This window comes from Triticum urartu, chromosome 7A (genome assembly GCF_056163025.1).
Source record: "Triticum urartu cultivar PI428250 chromosome 7A, HENAU_Tu73, whole genome shotgun sequence".
Taxonomy (NCBI): Eukaryota; Viridiplantae; Streptophyta; class Magnoliopsida; order Poales; family Poaceae; genus Triticum; species Triticum urartu.
This window is the reverse complement of record NC_141879.1, coordinates 490450604-490473093: the sequence shown is the minus strand read 5'-3', so window position 1 is coordinate 490473093 and position 22490 is coordinate 490450604. Positions and strand designations below refer to the sequence as shown.

At 44.1% G+C, this 22490-nt stretch overlaps 1 pseudogene; it reads left to right on the top strand.

Moving 5' to 3' along the window:
- Window positions 1-22490, top strand: part of LOC147960096 (uncharacterized) — a 107155-nt pseudogene that overhangs the window by 68190 nt on the left and 16475 nt on the right.

The following is a 22490-nucleotide window of genomic DNA, read 5'->3' as shown; positions in this document are numbered from 1 at the left end:
AACTCACAAACCGTGCATCGGTTTAAAATGTTTTATATATGAAAAATGCTTAGAATTATGTGTAGATTAATAATATGCCACTTTCATGCATGTAAAAATGTTTAAACTTGTTGTTTGCTTTGTTTTGCTATATTGCCATGCTAAAATGCTTGAATTCATAACTAAATAACCATAGCTCCAAACTTAACAAACTTTATATGTAAATGGGGTAGAACAATGCATAGGTTAATATGGTGACTTTACTTTGCATGTTTAACAACTCTAAAATATGGTTTAGGGCAGAACAATACCAAATCTAAAATATGCACATGAGGATTTTCCGGAATTGTTGTTGGTTATTTCCGGCCTCATTTAAACTTGACTAGATAGTTAGTTTAATTATGCTTCACCTCTTGCCATGTTAATCAATATTTAATATTGTTGGGTACATAAACAAGATCGAACTAAATAACTTGAATGTGGTGTTCCGTCAATATGCAACTCATTGCATATTGAGCTCCACTTAATTTGTAGAATTGTTTGTGCACTTTGCCATGCCATGTTTCATTAAACCGGACATGCATCATACTTGTTTGCGCATCGCGCCATGTTTATGTGATGGTTGTTTACTATGTTGCTTGCTTCTTTCCGGGTTGCTTCTCGCGTTAGCTTCGGTTTCGTTCCGGAGTTGTGAGGATTTGTTTGACTTCGTCCGTTTGTCTTCTTCATGGACTTGTTCTTCTTCCTTGTGGGATCTCAGGCAAGATGACCATACCCTCGAAATCACTTCTATCTTTGCTTGCTAGTTGTTCGTTCTATCGCTATGTCACGCTACCTACCACTTGTTATATCTTGCCTCCCATTTTGCCATGTCAAGCCTCTAATCCACCTTCCTAGCAAACCGTTGTTTGTCTAAGTTACCACTTTTGCTCAGCCCCTCCTATAGCGTTGCTAGTTGCAGGTGAAGTTTAAGTTTGTTCCATGTTGTAACTTGGATATGTTGGGATATCACAATATCTCTTATTTAATTAATGCATCTATATACTTGGTAAAGGGTGGAAGGCTCGGCCTTATGCCTGGTGTTTTGTTCCACTCTTGCCGCCCTAGTTTCCGTCATACCGGTGTTATGTTCCTTGATTTTGCGTCCCTTATGTGGTTGAGTATTATGGGAACACCTTGACAGTTCGCTTTGAATAAAACTCCTCCAGCAAGGCCCAACTTTGGTTTTACATTTGCCTAACAACCTATTACCCTTCCCTCGGGTCGGCCAACCCAAGGGTCATCTTTCTTTTAACCCCCCCTCGGGCCAGTGCTTCTCCAAGTGTTGGTCCGAACCAAGTAGACTACGGGGCCACCTCGAGGAAACTTGAGGTTTGGTTTTACTCGTAGGATGTCTCATCCGGCGTTGCCCTGAGAACGAGATATGTGCAGCTCTTATCGGGATTGTCGGCACATCGGGTGGCTTTGCTGGTCTTGTTTTACCATTGTCGAAATGTCTTGTAACCGGATTCTGAGACAGATCGGGTCTTTCCAGGAGAAGGAATATCCTTCGTCGACCGTGAGAGCTTGTGATGGCCTAAGTTGGGACACCCCTGCAGGGTTTGAACTTTTGAAAGCCGTGCCCGCGGTTATGTGGCAGATGGGAATTTGTTAATGTCCGGTTGTAGAGAACTTGACACTTAACTTAATTAAAATACATCAACCGTGTGTGTAACCGTGATGGTCTCTTTTCGGCGGAGTCCAGGAAGTGAACATGGTCTTGTGTTATGCTTGAACGTAAGTAGCTTTCAGGATCACTTCTTGATCACTTCTAGTTCACGACCGTTGTGTTGCTTCTCTTCTCGCTCTTATTTGTGCATGTTAGCCACCATATATGCTTAGTGCTTGCTGCAGCTCCACCTCATTACCCTATCCTACCCTTAAGCTTAAATAGTCTTGATCTCGCGGGTGTGAGATTGCTGAGTCCTCATGACTCACAAGTACTTCCAAACAGTTGCAGGTGCCGATGATACCAATACAGGTGACGCAACCGAGCTCAAGTGGGAGCTCGATCGATGAAGATCTTGTTCGTTGTGTTGTTTTGTTTCCTGTTGATCAGTAGTGGAACCCAGTTGGGACGATCGAGGATCTAGCATTTGGGGTTGTCTTCTTTTATTTTGGTTCCGTAGTCGGACCTTGATTGTATGTTGGTTGATGTATGATTTACTTATGTATTGTGTGAAGTGGCGATTGTAAGCCAGCTCTTTATCCCTTTCTTATTCAGTACATGGGATTGTGTGAAGATTACCCCTCTTGCGACAAACCTACCATGCGGCTATGCCTCTAAGTCGTGCCCCGACACGTGGGAGATATAGCCGCATTGTGGGTGTTAAAAGTGTTGGAAATATGCCCTAGAGGCAATAATAAAAGCATTATTATTATATTTCCTTGTTCATGATAATTGTCTTTATTCATGCTATAATTGTGTTATCCGGAAATCGTAATACATGTGTGAATAACAGACACCAACATGTCCCTAGTAAGCCTCTAGTTGACTAGCTCGTTGATCAACAGATAGTCAAGGTTTCCTGACTATGGACATTGGATGTCATTGATAGCGAGATCACATCATTAGGAGAATGATGTGATGGACAAGACCCAATCCCAAAACATAGCACAAGATCGTATAGTTCGTCTGCTAGAGTTTTCCAATGTCAAGTATCTTTTCCTTAGACCATGAGATCGTGTAACTCCCGGATACCGTAGGAGTGCTTTGGGTATACCAAACGTCACAACGTAACTGGGTGACTATAAAGGTATACTACGGGTATCTCCGGAAGTGTCTGTTGGGTTGACATGCATCAAGACAGGGATTTTAATCAATCCGTATGACGGAGAGGTATCACTGGGCCCACTCGGCAATGCATCATCATAATGAGCTCAAAGTGACCAAGTGTCTGGTCACGGGATCATGCACTACGGTATGAGTAAAGTGACTTGCCGGTAACGAGATTGAACGAGGTATTGGGATACCGACGATCGAATCTCGGGCAAGTAACATATTGATTGACAAACGGAATTGCATACGGGGTTGATTGAATCCTTGACATCGTGGTTCATCCGGTGAGATCATCGTGGAGCATGTGGGAGCCAACATGGGTATCCAGATCCCGCTGTTGGTTATTGACCGGAGAGTTAACATATCGATTGACAAAGGGAATTGCATACGGGGTTGATTGAATCCTCGACATCGTGGTTCATCCGATGAGATCATCGTGGAGCATGTGGGATCCAACATGGGTATCCAGATCCCGCTGTTGGTTATTGACCGGAGAGTCGTCTCGGTCATGTCTGCCTGTCTCCCGAACCCGTAGGGTCTACACACTTAAGGTTCGGTGACGCTAGGGTTGTAGGGATATGTATATGCAGTAACCCGAATGTTGTTCGGAGTCCCGGATGAGATCACGGACATCACGAGGAGTTCCGAAATGGTCCGGAGGTAAAGAATTATATATAGGAAGTGTTGTTTCGGCCAACGGGACAAGTTTCGGGGTCACCGGTATTGTACCGGGACCACCGGAAGGGTCCCGGGGGGTCCACCGGGTGGGTCCACCTGCCCCGGGGGCCACATGGGCTGTAAGGGGGTGCGCCTTGGCCTACATGGGCCAAGGGCACCAGCCCCAAGGGGCCCATGCGCCTAGGGTTTCCAAAGGGGAAGAGTCCCACAAGTGGAAGGCACCCCTAGGTGCCTTGGGGGGGAGGGAAACCTCCCTTGGCCGCCGCCCCCCTAGGAGATTGGATCTCCTAGGGCCGGCGCCCCCCCTAGGCCCTCCTATATATAGTGGGGGAAGGAGGGCTTTTTCTTCCATGCCTTTGGTTGCCTCCTTCTCCCTCTCCAACACCTCCTCCTCCATAGTGCTTGGCGAAGCCCTGACGGAGTACTGCAGCTCCATCACCACCACGCCGTCGTGCTGCTGTTGGAGCCATCTTCCTCAACCTCTCCTTTCCCCTTGCTGGATCAAGAAGAAGGAGACGTTACGCTGACCGTACGTGTGTTGAACACGGAGGTGCTGTCCGTTCGGTGCTAGGATCTCCGGTGATTTGGATCACGTCGTGTACGACTACCTCATCCCCGTTCTTTGAACGCTTCCGCTCGCGATCTACAAAGGTATGTAGATGCATCCGATTACTCGTTGCTAGATGAACTCATAGATGGATCTTGGTGAAACCGTAGGAAAATTTTTGTTTTCTGCAACGTTCCCCAACAGTGGCATCATGAGCTAGGTCTATGTGTAGTTCTTCTTGCGCGAGTAGAACACAATTTGTTGTGGGCGTAGATGTTGTCAACTTTCTTGCCGTTACTAGTCTTATCTTGCTTCAACGGTATTGTGGGATGAAGCGGCCCGGACCAACCTTACACGTACGCTTACGTGAGACCGGTTCCACCGACTAACGTGCACTAGTTGCATAAGGTGGCTGGCGGGTGTCTGTCTCTCCTACTTTAGTTGGAGCGGATTCGATGAAAAGGGTCCTTATGAAGGGTAAATAGAAGTTGAAAAATCACGTTGTGGCTTTCACGTAGGTAAGAAAACGTTCTTGCTAGAACCCTACTTCAGCCACGTAAAACTTGCAACAACAATTAGAGGACGTCTAACTTGTTTTTGCAGCAAGTGCTTTGTGATATGATATGGCCAAAGTTGTGATGAATGATGAATGATCTATATGTGATGTATGAGATGTTCATGCTATTGTAATAGGAATCACGACTTGCATGTCGATGAGTATGACAACCGGCAGGAGCCATAGGAGTTGTCTATATTTTTTGTATGACCTGCGTGTCATTGAGAAACGCCATGTAAATTACTTTACTTTATTGCTAAACGCGTTAGCCATAGTAGTAGAAGTAATAGTTGGCGAGCAACTTCATGGAGACACGATGATGGAGATCATGATGATGGAGATCATGGTGTCATGCCGGTGACAAGATGATCATGGAGCCCCAAGATGGAGATCAAAGGAGCTATGTGATATTGGCCATATCATGTCACTATTATTATTTGATTGCATGTGATGTTTATCATGTTTTTCATCTTGTTTGCTTAGAACGACGGTAGTAAATAAGATGATCCCTCATAATAATTTCAAGAAAGTGTTCCCCCTAACTGTGCGCCGTTGCGACAGTACGTTGTTTCGAAGCACCACGTGATGATCGGTTGTTAGATTCTAACGTTCACATACAACGGGTGTAAGACAGATTTGCACATGCAAACACTTAGGTTGACTTGACGAGCCTAGCATGTGTATAGACATGGCCTCGGAACACAGAAGACCGAAAGGTCGAGCATGAGTCGTATAGAAGATACGATCAACATGAAGATGTTCACCGACGTTGACTAGTCCGTCTCACGTGATGATCGGACACGGCCTAGTTGACTCGGATCATGTTATACTTAGATGACTAGAAGAGGGATGTCTATCTAAGTGGGAGTTCATTGAATAATTTGATTAGATGAACTTAATTATCATGAACTTAGTCTAAAATCTTTACAATATGTCTTGTAGATCAAATGGCCAACGTAGTCCTCAACTTCAACGCGTTCCTAGAGAAAACCAAGCTGAAAGACGATGGAAGCAACTACACGGACTGGGTCCGGAACCTGAGGATCATCCTCATAGCTGCCAAGAAAGATTATGTCCTACAAGCTCCGCTAGGTGACCCACCCGTCCCACAGAACCAAGACGTTATGAACGCTTGGCAGACACGTGCTGATGACAACTCCCTTATTCAGTGTGGCATGCTTTACAGCTTAGAGCCGGGGCTCCAAAAGCGTTTTGAGAGACACGGAGCATATGAGATGTTCGAAGAGCTGAAAATGGTTTTCCAAGATCATGCCCGGGTCGAGAGATATGAAGTCTCCGACAAATTCTTCAGCTGTAAGATGGAGGAAAATAGTTCTGTCAGTGAGCACATACTCACAATGTCTGGGTTACATAGCCGCTTGACTCGGCTGGGAGTTAATCTCCCGGATGACGCGGTCATTGACAGAATCCTCCAGTCGCTTCCACCAAGCTACAAGGGCTTTGTGATGAACTTCAATATGCAGGGGATGGAAAAGACCATTCCTGAAGTATTTGCTATGCTGAAATCAGCAGAGGTAGAAGTCAAGAAGGAACATCAAGTGTTGATGGTCAACAAAACCACTAAGTTCAAGAAGGGCAAGGGTAAGAAAGCCTTCAAGAAGGACGGCAAGGGAGTTGCCGCGCCCGGCAAGCAAGGTGCCGGGAAGAAGCCAAAGAATGGACCCAAGCCCGAGACTGAGTGCTTTTATTGCAAGGGAAGTGGCCACTGGAAGCGGAACTGCCCCAAATACTTAGCGGACAAGAAGGCCGGCAAAACAAAAGGTATATGTGATATACATATAATTGATGTATACCTTACCAGTACTCGTAGTAGCTCTTGGGTATTTGATACCGGTGCAGTTGCTCACATTTGTAACTCAAAGCTGGAGTTGCGGAATAAGCAGAGACTGGCAAAGGACGAGGTGACGATGCGCGTCGGGAATGGTTCCAAGGTCAATGTGATCGCCGTCGGCACGCTACCTCTACATTTGCCTTCGGGATTAGTTTTAAACCTTAATAATTGTTATTTAGTGCCAGCTTTGAGCATGAACATTGTATCAGGATCTCGTTTAATTCGAGATGGCTACTCATTTAAATCCGAGAATAATGGTTGTTCTATTTATATGAGAGATATGTTTTATGGTCATGCTCCGATGGTGAATGGTTTATTCTTAATGAATCTCGAGCGTGATGCTACACATGTTCATAATGTCAGTACCAAAAGATGTAAGATTGATAATGATAGTCCCACATACTTGTGGCACTGCCTCCTTGGTCACATAGGTGTCAAACGCATGAAGAAGCTCCATGCTGATGGACTTTTAGAGTCTCTTGATTACGAATCATTTGACACGTGCGAACCATGCCTCATGGGTAAAATGACCAAGACTCCGTTCTCAGGAACAATGGAGCGAGCAACCAACTTATTAGAAATCATACATACTGATGTGTGCGGTCCAATGAGTGTTGAGGCTCGCGGTGGCTATCGTTATGTTCTTACCCTCACTGATGACTTAAGTAGATATGGGTATGTCTACTTAATGAAACACAAGTCTGAAACCTTTGAAAAGTTCAAGGAGTTTCAGAGTGAAGTTGAGAATCAACGTGACAGGAAAATCAAGTTTCTACGATCAGATCGTGGAGGAGAATACTTGAGTCACGAATTTGGCACACACTTAAGAAAATGTGGAATAGTTTCACAACTCACGCCGCCTGGAACACCTCAGCGTAATGGTGTGTCCGAACGTCATAATCGCACTCTATTAGATATGGTGCGATCTATGATGTCTCTTGCCGATTTACCGCTATCTTTTTGGGGCTATGCTTTAGAGATTGCCGCATTCACTTTAAATAGGGCTCCATCGAAATCCGTTGAGACAACACCGTTTGAATTATGGTTTGGTAAGAAACCTAAGTTGTCGTTTCTAAAAGTTTGGGGATGCGATGCTTATGTCAAGAAACTTCAACCTGAAAAGCTCGAACCCAAGTCGGAAAAATGCGTCTTCATAGGATACCCTAAAGAAACTGTTGGGTATACCTTCTACCTCAGATCCGAAGGCAAGATCTTTGTTGCCAAGAATGGATCCTTTCTAGAGAAGGAGTTTCTCTCGAAAGAAGTAAGTGGGAGGAAAGTAGAACTTGATGAAGTATTACCTCTTGAACCGGAAAATGGCGCAACTCAAGAAAATGTTCCTGAGGTGCCTGCACCGATTAGAGAGGAAGTTAATGATAATGATCAAGATACTTCTGATCAAGCTCCTACTGAAATTCGAAGGTCCACACGGACACGTTCCGCACCAGAGTGGTACGGCAACCCTGTCTTGAAAATCATGTTGTTAGACAACGGTGAACCTTCGAACTATGAAGAAGCGATGGCGGGCCCGGATTCCGACAAGTGGCTAGAAGCCATGAAATCCGAGATAGGATCCATGTATGAAAACGAAGTATGGACTTTGACTGACTTGCCCGTTGAACGGCGAGCTATAGAAAATAAATGGATCTTTAAGAAGAAGACAGACGCGGATGGTAATGTGACCATCTATAAAGCTCGGCTTGTCGCTAAGGGTTATCGACAAGTTCAAGGGGTTGACTACGATGAGACTTTCTCACCGGTAGCGAAGCTAAAGTCCGTCCGAATCATGTTAGCAATTGCCGCATTCTACGATTATGAGATATGGCAAATGGACGTCAAAACGGCATTCCTTAATGGTTTCCTTAAGGAAGAATTGTATATGATGCAGCCGGATGGTTTTGTCGATCGTAAGAATGCTGACAAGGTGTGCAAGCTCCAACGCTCGATTTATGGGCTGGTGCAAGCATCTCGGAGTTGGAACATTCGCTTTGATGAGATGATCAAAGCGTTTGGGTTTACGCAGACTTATGGAGAAGCCTGCGTTTACAAGAAAGTGAGTGGGAGCTCTGTAGCATTTCTCATATTATATGTAGATGACATACTTTTGATGGGAAATGGTATAGAACTCTTGGACAGCATTAAGGCCTACTTGAATAAGAGTTTTTCAATGAAGGACCTTGGTGAAGCTGCTTATATATTAGGCATCAAGATCTATAGAGATAGATCAAGACGCCTCATAGGTCTTTCACAAGGCACATACCTTGATAAGATATTGAAGAAGTTCAATATGGATCAATCTAAGAAGGGGTTCTTTCCTGTGTTACAAGGTATGAAATTGAGCTCAGCTCAATGTCCGACCACGGCAGAAGATATAGAAGAGATGAGTGTCATCCCCTATGCCTCAGCCATAGGTTCTATTATGTATGCCATGCTGTGTACCAGACCTGATATAAACCTTGCCGTAAGTTTGGTAGGAAGGTACCAAAGTAATCCCGGCAAGGAACACTGGACAGCGGTAAAGAATATCCTGAAGTACCTGAAAATGACTAAGGAAATGTTTCTCGTTTATTGAGGTGACGAAGACCTCGTCGTAAAGGGTTACGTCGAGCTAGCTTTGACACAGATCTGGATGACTCTAAGTCACAAACTGGATACGTGTATATTTTGAATGGTGGGGCAGTAAGCTGGTGCAGTTGCAAGCAGAGCGTCGTGGCGGGATCTACATGTGAAGCGGAGTACATGGTAGCCTCGGAGGCAGCGCATGAAGCAATTTGGGTGAAGGAGTTCATCACCGACCTAGGAGTCATACCCAATGCGTCGGGGCCGATCAAGCTCTTCTGTGACAACACTGGAGCTATTGCTCTTGCCAAGGAGCCCAGGTTTCACAAGAAGACAAGGCACATCAAGCTTCGCTTCAACTCCATTCGTGAAAATGTTCAAGATGGAGACATAGATATTTGTAAAGTGCATACGGACCTGAGTGTAGCAGATCCGTTGACTAAACCTCTCCCTAGGGCAAAACATGATCAACACCAGAATTCCATGGGTGTTCGATTCATCACAATGTAACTAGATTATTGACTCTAGTGCAAGTGGGAGACTGTTGGAAATATGCCCTAGAGGCAATAATAAAAGCATTATTATTATATTTCCTTGTTCATGATAATTGTCTTTATTCATGCTATAATTGTGTTATCCGGAAATCGTAATACATGTGTGAATAACAGACACCAACATGTCCCTAGTAAGCCTCTAGTTGACTAGCTCGTTGATCAACAGATAGTCATGGTTTCCTGACTATGGACATTGGATGTCATTGATAGCGACATCACATCATTAGGAGAATGATGTGATGGACAAGACCCAATCCTAAACATAGCACAAGATCGTATAGTTCGTTTGCTAGAGTTTTTCAATGTCAAGTATCTTTTCCTTAGACCATGAGATCGTGTAACTCCCGGATACCGTAGGAGTGCTTTGGGTATACCAAACGTCACAACATAACTGGGTGACTATAAAGGTATACTACGGGTATCTCCGAAAGTGTCTGTTGGGTTGACATGGATCAAGACTGGGATTTGTCACTCCGTATGACGGAGAGGTATCACTGGGCCCACTCGGTAATGCATCATCATAATGAGCTCAAAGTGACCAAGTGTCTGGTCACGGGATCATGCACTACGGTACGAGTAAAGTGACTTGTCGGTAACGAGATTGAACGAGGTATTGGGATACCGACGATTGAATCTCGGGCAAGTAACATATCGATTGACAAAGGGAATTGCATACGGGGTTGATTGAATCCTCGACATCGTGGTTCATCCGATGAGATCATCGTGGAGCATGTGGGAGCCAACATGGGTATCCAGATCCCGCTGTTGGTTATTGACCGGAGAGTCGTCTCGGTCATGTCTGCCTGTCTCCCGAACCTGTAGGGTCTACACACTTAAGGTTCGGTGACGCTAGGGTTGTAGGGATATGTATATGCAGTAACCCGAATGTTGTTCGGAGTACCGGATGAGATCCCGGACATCACGAGGAGTTCCGGAATGGTCCGGAGGTAAAGAATTATATATAGGAAGTGCTGTTTCGGCCATCGGGACAAGTTTCGGGGTCACCGATATTGTACCGGGACCACCGGAAGGGTCCCGGGGGGTCCACCGGGTGGGTCCACCTGCCCCGGGGGCCACATGGGCTGTAAGGGGGTGCACCTTGGCCTACATGGGCCAAGGGCACCAGCCCCAAGGGGCCCATGCGCCTAGGGTTTCCAAAGGGGAAGAGTCCCACAAGTGGAAGGCACCCCTAGGTGCCTTGGGGGGGAGGGAAACCTCCCTTGGCCGCCGCCCCCCTAGGAGATTGGATCTCCTAGGGCCGGCGCCCCCCCTAGGCCCTCCTATATATAGTGGGGGAAGGAGGGCTTTTTCTTCCATGCCTTTGGTTGCCTCCTTCTCCCTCTCCAACACCTCCTCCTCCTCCATAGTGCTTGGCGAAGCCCTGACGGAGTACTGCAGCTCCATCACCACCACGCCGTCGTGCTGCTGCTGGAGCCATCTTCCTCAACCTCTCCTTTCCCCTTGCTGGATCAAGAAGAAGGAGATGTTACGCTGACCGTACGTGTGTTGAACGCGGAGGTGCTGTCCGTTCAGTGCTAGGATCTCCGGTGATTTGGATCACGTCGTGTACGACTACCTCATCCCCGTTCTTTGAACGCTTCCGCTCGCGATCTACAAAGGTATGTAGATGCATCCGATTACTCGTTGCTAGATGAACTCATAGATGGATCTTGGTGAAACCGTAGGAAAATTTTTGTTTTCTGCAACGTTCCCCAACAAAAAGTTGGTAATCAGAGCCTTCCCCGACTTAGGAGCTCCCTGCTTGATTGAATCGCCGACGTTGTTGAGTCTAGAACAAAATATTTTGAGTCTTAGGATTGTATATATTAGAGAGTAGAATTCTTTTTACCGTCAGTCCTTTCGTCGCTCTGGTGAGGCCTCCTGACGTAGAAGTTTTGACTCTTCTCTCCTGAAATTTCACAAAAAAAATTAGGATCACGCGGGTATCTTGGAATCGTTCCGATAGTCTTGTGAGGTGAACATTGTTCTTGGTGCCTCCTGACATTTAGGGGTTGTGGCAGTGTCCCGGGGAGTTGAGCTCTGGGGTGTTGTCGTCACAATATTATCATTGCAGTTCTGGAATACCTGAGTTCGCCGACATCAAAAATCTCTTTTATGCAGTTGTTGGTGAGATAACCTAGATGCCACCCAGTACTGGGGCGGGAGTTTGGGAATATTGCCATAACTTGTATAACGGATGCTTTTCAAAGGTTGAGGTACATGATTTCCGAAGGTTTCTTGGTTATGTGTTGAAGGATGGATACAACTGGATGTAGATATTGTTAGTTTGGGTGAGATATTATGCTTCCCCTGTATCCCCAACACCTGATTGCATAACCAGAAAGTTTCGGGAGTTTATAGGTGGGAATGCAAGTATCACGTAGGAATTCTTTCCAACAGACACATGATACAATATTGGGATCTATCATATGTTTGTTTCCGACTGATTCTGCAAGCCAATCCTTTGTTTTGTTTTGGTTTGTGGTATTCGAGTTGCTTCAATGTCAAGTGTTGATTCCATACCTTTACTAAGTGGTGTTCTCATATTTCTATGTGAATACTAATCCTTCATGATAATCAAGATTGTCATGTCGATCCTTTTTCAACCGGCGTGTTTCTCCTCAAGTGGATCCGACCATTTTCCCCATTCGCAAGATAACTTCTCAGTTTTTTTTCAACGGTGTTTGTTTCATCCGTCCCCAAGTTGCCTTTTTTCCCGCCCTCCCAACCCTTTTTCTTCAAGGACTCAGATATCTTAATCAAGTATTCATTTTATTGATGGGAAGTCTTCTTCATTCTTTTCCTTCAAAGTTCTTACCTAGTGATTCTCATGAAGATGCTAAAGAAGCTTCAAGTTCATCATTCTCCATTCTTTTTCTTCTCCGGTGGATCCAATTCAAGATTTCAGTGTTGATCATATTCCTTTCCTCGTTTTAAAGGCTTTCTCATTCTGGTGCATCTCTTAATCATCCATACTCTTGCTATTCATGTTTATCTGGAGTGTTGAAGATATCCCAGAAGATTCAAGTTTGTATTCGTAATCCGTTCAAGCTATTTCGAGGTTGTTATCTCATTCAAGCCATTTAATTCAACCGGTGCAATCTCCCTTTCAAGTAATCATTCAACTGTGTTTCTCTTGAGTGGGCCCTAATCCACAGGTCTTTTCCCAGGATCTTACCTGACTCTTCTACTTTTTCCGGAGCTATCCTCAAATTCTTTCAAAGTTTGACGTAAGAATGAACTGCCATCAATCAAATGTCTTTCTCCAAGATCTTTCAAATTATTTTCATCGTCGGTTCTATCTTTCTAATATTCATCCCAGAGTATCTCAACAATTCATGTTGGTGTTTCTCATCGTCATTCTCAACATTTGAAGACCGAAGAAGAGTTTTTCCTCCAAATCTTATCTGTTCTCTCAGAGATGTGTAGTTCAAGCTTGATGCCACCCTCTCATAATTGTTTTCGATTGTGAGAATTCTTTTCACCCATCAGGAGCAATTCAAGAGTATTTTCAACTTGATTCTCCGAAAGCCATCATTTCAGGTTTATTCATTCTCAGCCTTCAACTATCATTCTCCAAATCTTACCGGTGAATCATTCAAATATTCTCTAATCAAGCATCTTCGTTCTTTTGATAATTCTTCCCGGTGTTTCGCTATCTTTTCTTTGATTGTTTTTAATTCTTACGGTGGTTCATTCAAGAGTTCCCTTGGTTATCATATCAATTCATTCATTCTTTCCAATCCTACTGGTGGTTCGTTGAAGTCTTTTCTCAAGTTTGCGCTATATCTCTCTTCAATTATTTTCAAGAAGAAAAAGTCGTATGCAATCCATGGCTTCCCATCGATTTAATTGGTGGAGGATAAGCATAACATAATTCTTCATCTACTTTCATCAAGTGATTACTTCCTTCCCTCGGAGGTTGTTCATGATGAATAATTTCTTGGTTCTAAGTTGTTCATCTTTCCTTTTCTAGAGTCCCAAGTTTTCTACTTTATTTCATCGTGAAGCTCCATATAAATCATTGCAAGGCTTCGTCTTGTTCTTTTCAACTTTCCCTTTAGTTTGATCATTCTTTTTATTACCGGAGTTCTTCATGGAGGCTCTACATGATGTTTCCTCAAGAATTTAATTCCTTCTCAAAGTGTTCATCGAGATTTTTTTTCCAGAGGAGCTCAAGTTTCATCATCTTGCATTTCAAAGTTCGATCCCTTCTCCCTTATCTTTTGAGATGGTGTTATGTCATTATTGATAATTTCCCTTCGTGTTTCATGATTCACAAGTTATCAAGAGTGAGATATTTTAAGGCCATTAATCTCTTCGTTGGAGTTATCTTTTGTCAGATTTCACCTAAAACCTTCCCTAAGGAATGTTGCTATTATGGTGCTTATCAATAACCCAAGTTCTTCATTTATGCTCCCGGTGAAATAAGTTTCTCGCCTCCTTGTTCATATCAATTCAATATGTTGTTTCCGTTAGTGGCAGAATTTCACCTCAAATTTTGAGAAGTTTTTCCATAAGCCCACTACAAGTTTATTCGTTTCATTGTTGGTTTTCCAACTATTCTGTTATAACTTTCTTGGAAGGGTGATCTCCAAGCTCATTTGTGGCAGATGTGGGCTTTTTCTTCTCCATTCTTATATTTCAATGATCTATCTTCTATTTTTCTTCCGGAGGCATTGTGATATTGCTCTCTTCGACCGATCATCTTGTTTTGTCAAGATGATGTCCAATTCCTTCCATTTACAGTCAGAGTGCTGCCCAAATTATATCATTCTTATTCCTTCTCTATCTTGTTTTAATCGGAGTGTTGTGGCTATCATTCCTCTTCTAACCGAAGTCTCATCCAAGTGCTTTCATTTTGCCAAGTTCATATTATTGCCTTTCGTTTCCAACCGAGGTGTTGTCATAATTGATCTTTATCGTCCCTTGTACATCTCGTTTCAACTAGAGCGCTTGCATGTACTTCTTGTACATTGCAACCTTTTTCTTATGTCTTTCAACCTACAAGGTTCTAGTAAAGTTCCTTGTACCTCTTTTCTAACAAAGTGTTTTCAACTTTGTTCATCTTCGTGGCATTCTTCCTTTAAATTTGTTCAACCTCACAAGGTTCTTTGGTTTCACTCATTTGTCAAAGAAGCAATTAGTTTTACCTCTTCTCTTCCTCTTCCGCTTATCTCCGGTGCCATCCTTAGATCTCGGGACGAGATCCTCTTGTAGTGGTGGAGTGTTGTGACGCCCCGAGACTGACGCGCCAGGTTTCTTCCAGTTATTCGCTGTTGTTGCCATGTCATTCGCTTGCGTGTTGCATCTTGTCATGTCATCATGTGCATTTCATCATCATGTTTTCAGAATTTGCATCCGTCCGGGTTCCCCTGTTGTTTCCGTTGTCCGTTCTGAGCCCAGACACACTTGCACGCGCCCGCGGCATGTTCGAAATAGTATTTTATAAGTGGCCGGAAAATGTTCTTGGAATGGGATGGAAGTTGGCATGCGGTGTTGTTATGTTGTCAGTAGGCCGCCTGCCAAGTTTCATCGCATTCGGAGCTTGTTTGATAACCCAACAGTTAAACATATAGCGGCATTATAGCCGGTCATACGTCGGACGTTTTCGGTCTCCAGAAACAGTTGACGGGCTGCACTCCTTCCCTCTCATCTCAGCCCAACCTCCTCTCCACAGCCCACCAAACCCCAACTCCGACTTGAGCCATCGGATCGCGATCGAAGGGTCCGAAAACCCCCCTAAATCCCCTAACCCTAGCTCTTTTGCTATATATGGACACCCCCTTGTCCATTTCGGGCAACCTAGCCTCCCCCTACCCTCAGCCGCCACCTCCCACCTCGTTTTCAGCACTGACCGCCCCTGCTCTGCCACTTGGCGCCGTCCCTGAGGGTAGCAGCCGCCAGCGTCGCCGCTCCTGGCCATCCACGATGCGCCACGTCGCCCCAGCTTCTCCCCCACCGCCGCGGCCCACGAAGCCCACGGGAGGCCTGCCCTGGGTCAGATCTGGGACCGACCCCGCTGACCGTGCCCGCTCCCGCTCGAGCCTCGTGCCTCTTGACCCTGATCCGCACTAACCCCGCCGCCTCGCGCCTTGCCTCCTTCACCGCCGGCGAGCGACGCCGCCTCCTCGTCTGACGAGTTGCCGGACCACCAGGTCCCCACCGTCGCCGCCTGCCTTCCCTTCCCCATCATCTCGCTCTCACCCGAACCCTCACTCCCCTCCGCAGATCTCCGCCACCTCTTGGGGTCACCGTTGCGGCTGCTTGAGCTCGCTGAGGCCATGGACGCCATCGGTTCCGGCCTCCGTTTACTGCGCCATCGATGGATCTGAGGTGTCGCGCCCCGGATCTGCCCGTTTTCCACGCCTCCTCGCTGTTTCGGTCGCATGGAAGCTTTGCGCCGCCTCGTCCCAATGTCGCCGGCGGCCAAGTACAGCGCCGCCTCGTCCTCTGCTTCGGGCTGGGAGCCGCTCACCGGTGTTCGTTGACCGCTTCAACCTACCACATGGGCCCCGTGTCGCCAGCCAGCTCCAAGGCCCATTTCCCTGTAGCCCAATGTGAGCAACTCCCCTCAGCCCAGTACAACTCAGATTCGGCCCAGCTATGTTTTTTCTTGTCACTTGCGATTTTTTCATTTTTCCAGAGAGTGCAATTTTACAGAAAAGTCCCTCATGTTCATGCATATCCTAACTCACAAACTGTGCATCGGTTTAAAATGTTTTATATATGAAAAATGCTTAGAATCATGTGTAGATTAATAATATGCCACTTTCATGCAAGTTAAAAATGTTTAAACTTGTTGGTTGCTTTGTTTTGCTATATTGCCATGCTAAAATGCTTTAATTCATAACTAAATAACCATAGCTCCAAACTTAACAAACTTTATATGTAAATGGGGTAGAACAATGCATAGGTTAACATGGTGACTTTACTTTGCATGTTTAACAACTCTAAAATATGGTTTATGGTAGAACAGTACCAAATCTAAAATATGCACATGAGGATTTAACGGAATTGTTGTTGGTTATTTCCGGCCTCATTTAAACTTGACTAGATAGTTAGTTTAATTATTCTTCACCTCTTGCCGTGTTAATCAACATTTAATATTGTTGGGTACATAAACGAGATGAAACTAAATAACTTGAATCTGGTGTTCCGTCAATATGCAACTCGTTGCATATTGAGCTCCACTTAATTTGTAGTATTGTTTGTGCACTTTGCCATGCCATGTTTCATTAAATCAAACATGCATCATACTTGTTTGCACATCGTGCCATGTTTATGTGATGGTTGTTTACTATGTTGCTTGCTTCTTTCCGGGTTGCTTCTCGCGTTAGCTTCGGTTTCGTTCCAGACTTGTGAGGATTCGTTCGACTTCGTCCGTTTGTCTTCCTCATGGACTCGTTCTTCTTCCTTGCGGGATCTCAGGCAAGATGACCATACCCTCGAAATCACTTCTATCTTTGCTTGCTAGTTGTTCGTTCTATCTCTATGTCATGCTACCTACCACTTGTTGTATCTTGCCTCCCATTTTTCCATGTCAAGCCTCTAACCCACCTTCCTAGCAAACCGTTGTTTGGATAAGTTACCGCTTTTGCTCAGCCCCTCTTATAGCGTTGCCAGTTGGAGGTGAAGTTGAAGTTTGTTCCATGTTGGAACATGGATATGTTGGTATATCACAATATCTCTTATTTAATTAATGCATCTATATACTTGGTAAAGGGTGGAAGTCTCGGCCTTATGCCTGGTGTTTTGTTCCACTCTTGCCGCCCTAGTTTCCGTCATACCGGTGTTATGTTCCTTGATTTTGCCTCCCTTATGCGGTTGGGTGTTATGGGAACCCCTTGACAATTGGCTTTGAATAAAACTCCTCCAACAAGGCCCAACCTTGGTTTTACATTTTCCTAACAACCTATTACCCTTCCCTTGGGTCGGCCAACCCAAGGGTCATCTTTATTTTAACCCCCGCCCCCCCTCGGGCCAGTGCTTCCCTAAGTGTTGGTCCGAACCGAGTAGACTGCAGGGCCACCTCGTGGAAACTTGAGGTTTGGTTTTACTCATAGGATGTCTCATCCAGCGTTGCCCTGAGAATGAGATATGTGCAGCTCCTATCGGGATTGTCGGCACATCGGGCGGCTTTGCTGGTCTTGTTTTACCATTGTCCAAATGTCTTGTAACCGGGATTCCGAGACTGATCGGGTCTTTCCGGGAGAAGGAATATCCTTCGTTGACCGTAAGAGCTTGTGATGGGCTAAGTTGGGACACCCCTACAGGGTTTGAACTTTTGAAAGCCGTGCCCGCAGTTATGTGGCAGATGGGAATTTGTTAATGTCTGGTTGTAGAGAACTTGACACTTAACTTAATTAAAATACATCAACCGGGTGTGCAACCGTGATGGTCTCTTTTCGGTGGAGTCCGGGAAGTGAACACGGTCTTGTGTTATGCTTGAACGTAAGTAGCTTTCAGGATCACTTCTAGTTCACGACCATTGTGTTGCTTCTCTTCTCGCTCTTATTTGCGTACGTTAGCCACCATATATGCTTAGTGCTTGCTACAGCTCCACCTTATTACCCTATCCTACCCTTAAGCTTAAATAGTCTTGATCTTGCGGGTGTGAGATTGCTGAGTCCTCATGACTCACAAATACTTCCAAATAGTTGCAGGTGCCGATGATACCAATACAGGTGATGCAACTGAGCTCAAGTGGGAGCTCGATCGATGAAGATCTTGTTCGTTGTGTTGTTTCGTTTCCTGTTGATCAGTAGTGGTGCCCAGTTGGGACGTTCGGGGATCTAGCATTTGGGGTTGACTTCTTTTATTTTGGTTCCGTAGTCGGACCTTGATTGCATGTTGGTTGATGTATGATTTACTTATCTATTGTGTGAAGTGGCGATTGTAAGCCAGCTCTTTATCCCTTTCTTATTCAGTACATGGGATTGTGTGAAGATTACCCCTCTTGCGAAAAAACCTACCACGCGGCTATGCCTCTAAGTCATGCCCCGACACGTGGGAGATATAGCCGCATTGTGGGTGTTAAAAGTTGGTAATCAGAGCCTTCCCCAACTTAGGAGCCCCCTGCTTGATCGAATCGCTGACGTTGTTGAGTCTAGAACAAAATGTTTTGAGTCTTAGGATTGTATATATCGGAGAGTAGGATTCTTTTTACTCCTCAGTCCCTTCGTCGCTTTGGTTAGGCCTCCTGACGTAGAAGTTTTGATTCTTCTCTCCTCAAATTTCATGAAAAAAAATTAGGATCACGCGGGTATCTTGGAATCGTTCTGATAGTCTTGTGACGAGAACATTGTTCTTGGTGCCTCCTAACATTTAGGGGTTGTGGCAGTGTCCCGGGGAGTTGAGCTCCGAGGTGTTGTCGTCACAATTTTATCGTTGCAATTCTGGAATACCTGAGTTCGCCGACATCGAAAATCTCTTTTATGCAGTTGTTGGTGAGATAACCTCGACGCCACCCAGTACTGGGGTGGGAGTTCGGGAGTATTGCCATAACTTTTATAATGGATGCTTTTCGAAGGTTGAGGTACATGATTTCTGAAGGTTTCTTGGTTATGTGTTGAAGGATGGATACAGCTGGATGTAGGTATTGTTAGTTTGGGTGAGATATTATGCTTCCCCTGTATCCACAACACCTGATTGCATAACCAGAAAGTTTCGGGAGTTTATAGGTGGGAATTCAAGTATCATGTAGGAATTCTTTCCAACAGACACATGATACAATATTGGGATCTATCATATGTTTGTTTCTTGCTGATTCTGCAAGCCAATCCTTTGTTTTGTTTTGGTTTGTGGTATTCGAGTTGCTTCAATGTAAAGTGTTGATTCCATACCTTTCCTAAGTGGTGTTCTCATATTTCTATGTGAATACTAATCCTTCATGATAATCAAGATTGTCATGTCAATCCTTTTTCAACCGGCGTGTTTCTCCTCAAGTGGATCCGACCATTTTCCCCATTCGCAAGATAACTTCTCAGTTTTTTTTCAACGGTGTTTGTTTCATCCGTCCCCAAGTTTCCATTGTTTTCCCGCCCTCCCAACCATTTTTCTTCAAGGAATCGGATATCTTAATCAAGTATTCATTTTATTGATGGGAAGTCTACTTCATTCATTTCCTTCAAAGTTCTTACCTGTTGATTCTCATGAAGATGCTAAAGAAGCTTCAAGTTCATCATCTCCATTCTTTTTCTTCTCCGGTGGATCCAATTCAAGCTTTCAGTGTTGATCATATTCTTTTCCTCATTTTAAAGGCTTTCTCATTCCGATGCATCTCTTAATCATCCATCCTCTTGCTATTCGTGTTTATCTGGAGTGTTGAAGATATCCCAGAAGATTCAATTTTGTATTCATAATCTGTTCAAGCTATTTCGAGGTTGTTATCTCATTCAAGCCATTTAATTCAACCAGTGCAATCTCCCTTTCAAGTAATTGTTCAACTGTGTTTTCTCTTGAGTGCGCCCTAATCCATAGGTCTTTTCCCAGGATCTTACCTAACTCTTCTACTTTTTCCGGAGCTATCCTCAAATTCTTTCAAAATTTGACGTAAGAATGAACTATCATCAGTCAAATGTCTCTCTCCAAGATCTTTCAAATTCTTTTCATTGTTGGTTCTATCTTTCTAATATTTATCCCAGAGTATCTCAACAATTCACGTTGGTGTTTCTCATCGTCATTCTCAACATTTGAAGACCGAAGAAGAGTTTTTCCTCTAAATCTTATCCGTTCTCTCAGAGATGTGTAGTTCAAGCTTGATGCCACCGTCTCATAATTGTTTTTGATTGTGAGAATTATTTTCACCCATCAGGAGCAATTCAAGAGTATTTTCAACTTGATTCTCTGAAAGCCATTATTTCAGGTTTATTCATTCTCAGCCTTCAACTATCGTTCTCCAAATCTTACCGGTGAATCATTCAAATATTCTCTAATCAAGCATCTTCGTTCTTTTGCTAATTCTTTCCTGTGTTTTGCTATCTTTTCTTTGATCATTTTTAATTCTTGTGGTGGTTCATTCAAGAGTTCCCTTGGTTATCATATGAATTCATTCGTTCTTTCCAATCCTACCGACGGTTCGTTGAAGTCTTTTCTCAAGTTTGCGCTATATCTCTTCAATTATTTTCAAGAAGAAAAAGTCGTATGCAATCCATGGCTTCCCATCGATTTAATTGGTGGAGGATAAGCATAACATAATTCTTCATCTTCTTTCATCAAGTGATTACTTCCTTCCCTCGGAGGTTGTTCATGATGAATAATTTCTTGGTTCTAAGTTGTTCGTCTTTTCTTTTCCGGAGTTCCAAGTTTTCCGCTTTATCTCGTCGTGAAGCTCCATCTAAACCATTGCAAGGCCCAATCTCGTTCTTTTCAACTTTCCCTTTAGTTTGATCATTCTTTTTATTACTGGAGTTCTTCATGGAGGCTCTACATGATGATTCCTCAAGGATTTAATTCCTTCTCGAAGTGTTCATCGAGATTTTTTTTCAAAGGAGCTCAGGTTTCATCATCTTGCATTTCAAAGTTCAACCCCTTCTCCCTTATCTTTTGAGGTGGTGTTATGTCATTATTGATAATTTCCCTTCATGTTTCATGATTTACAAGTTATCACGAGTGAGATATTTTAAGGCCATTAATCTCTTCGTTGGAGTTATCTTTTGTCAGATTTCACCTAAAACCTTCCCTAAGGAATGTTGCTATTATGGTGCTTATCAATGACCCAAGTTCTTCATTTATCCTCCTGGTGAAATAAGTTTCTCGTCTCCTTGTTCATATCAATTCAATCTATTGTTTCCATTAGTGGAAGAATTTCACCTCAAATTTTGAGAAGTTTTTCCATAAGCCCACTACAAGTTTATTCGTTTCATTGTTGGTTTTCCAACTATTCTGTTATAACTTTCTTGGAAGGGTGATCTCCAAGCTCATTTGTGGCAGAGGTGGGCTTTTTCTTCTCCATTCTTATATTTCAATGATCTATCTTCTATTTTTCTTCCGGAGGCATTGTGATATTGCTCTATTCGACCGATCATCTTGTTTTGTTAAGATCATGTTCAATTCCTTCCATTTACAGTCAGAGTGCTGCCCAAATTATATCATTCTTATTCCTTCTCTATCTTGTTTTAATCGGAGTGTTGTGGCTATCATTCCTCTTCTAACCGAAGTCTCATCCAAGTGCTTTCATTTTGCCAAGTTCATATTATTGCCTTCCGTTTCCAACCGAGGTGTTGTCGTAATTGATCTTTATCGTCCCTTGTACATCTCGTTTCAACCGGAGCGCTTGCATGTACTTCTTGTCCATTGCAACCTTTTTCTTATGTCTTTCAACCTACAAGGTTCTAGTAATGTTCCTTGTACCTCTTTTCTAACGAAGTGTTTTCAACTTTGTCCATCTTCGTGGCATTCTTCCTTTAAATTTGTTCAACCTCACAAGGTTCTTTGGTTTCACTCATTTGTAAAAGAAGCAATTAGTTTTACCTCTTCTCTTCCTCTTCCGCTTCTGTCCGGTGCCATCCTTAGATCTCAGGACGAGATCCTCTTGTAGTGGTGGAGTGTTGTGATGCCCCGAGACCAACGCGCCAGGTGTCTTCCAGTTATTCGCTGTTGTTGCCATGTCATTCGCTTGCGTGTTGCATCTTGTCATGTCATCATGTGCATTGCATCATCATGTTTCCAAAAGTTGCATCCGTTCGGGTTCCCCTATTCTTTCCATTGTTCGTTCTGAGCCCAGACACACTTGCATGCGCCCGCGGCATGTTCGAAATAGTATTTTATAAGTGGCCGGAAAATGTTCTCGGAATGGGATGAAAGTTGGTGTGCGGTGTTGTTATGTTGTTAGTAGGCCGCCTGCCAAGTTTCATCGCATTCGGAGCTCGTTTGATAGCCGAACCGTTAAACATATAGCGGCATTATAGCCGGTCATACGTCAGACGTTTTCGGTCTCCGAAAAT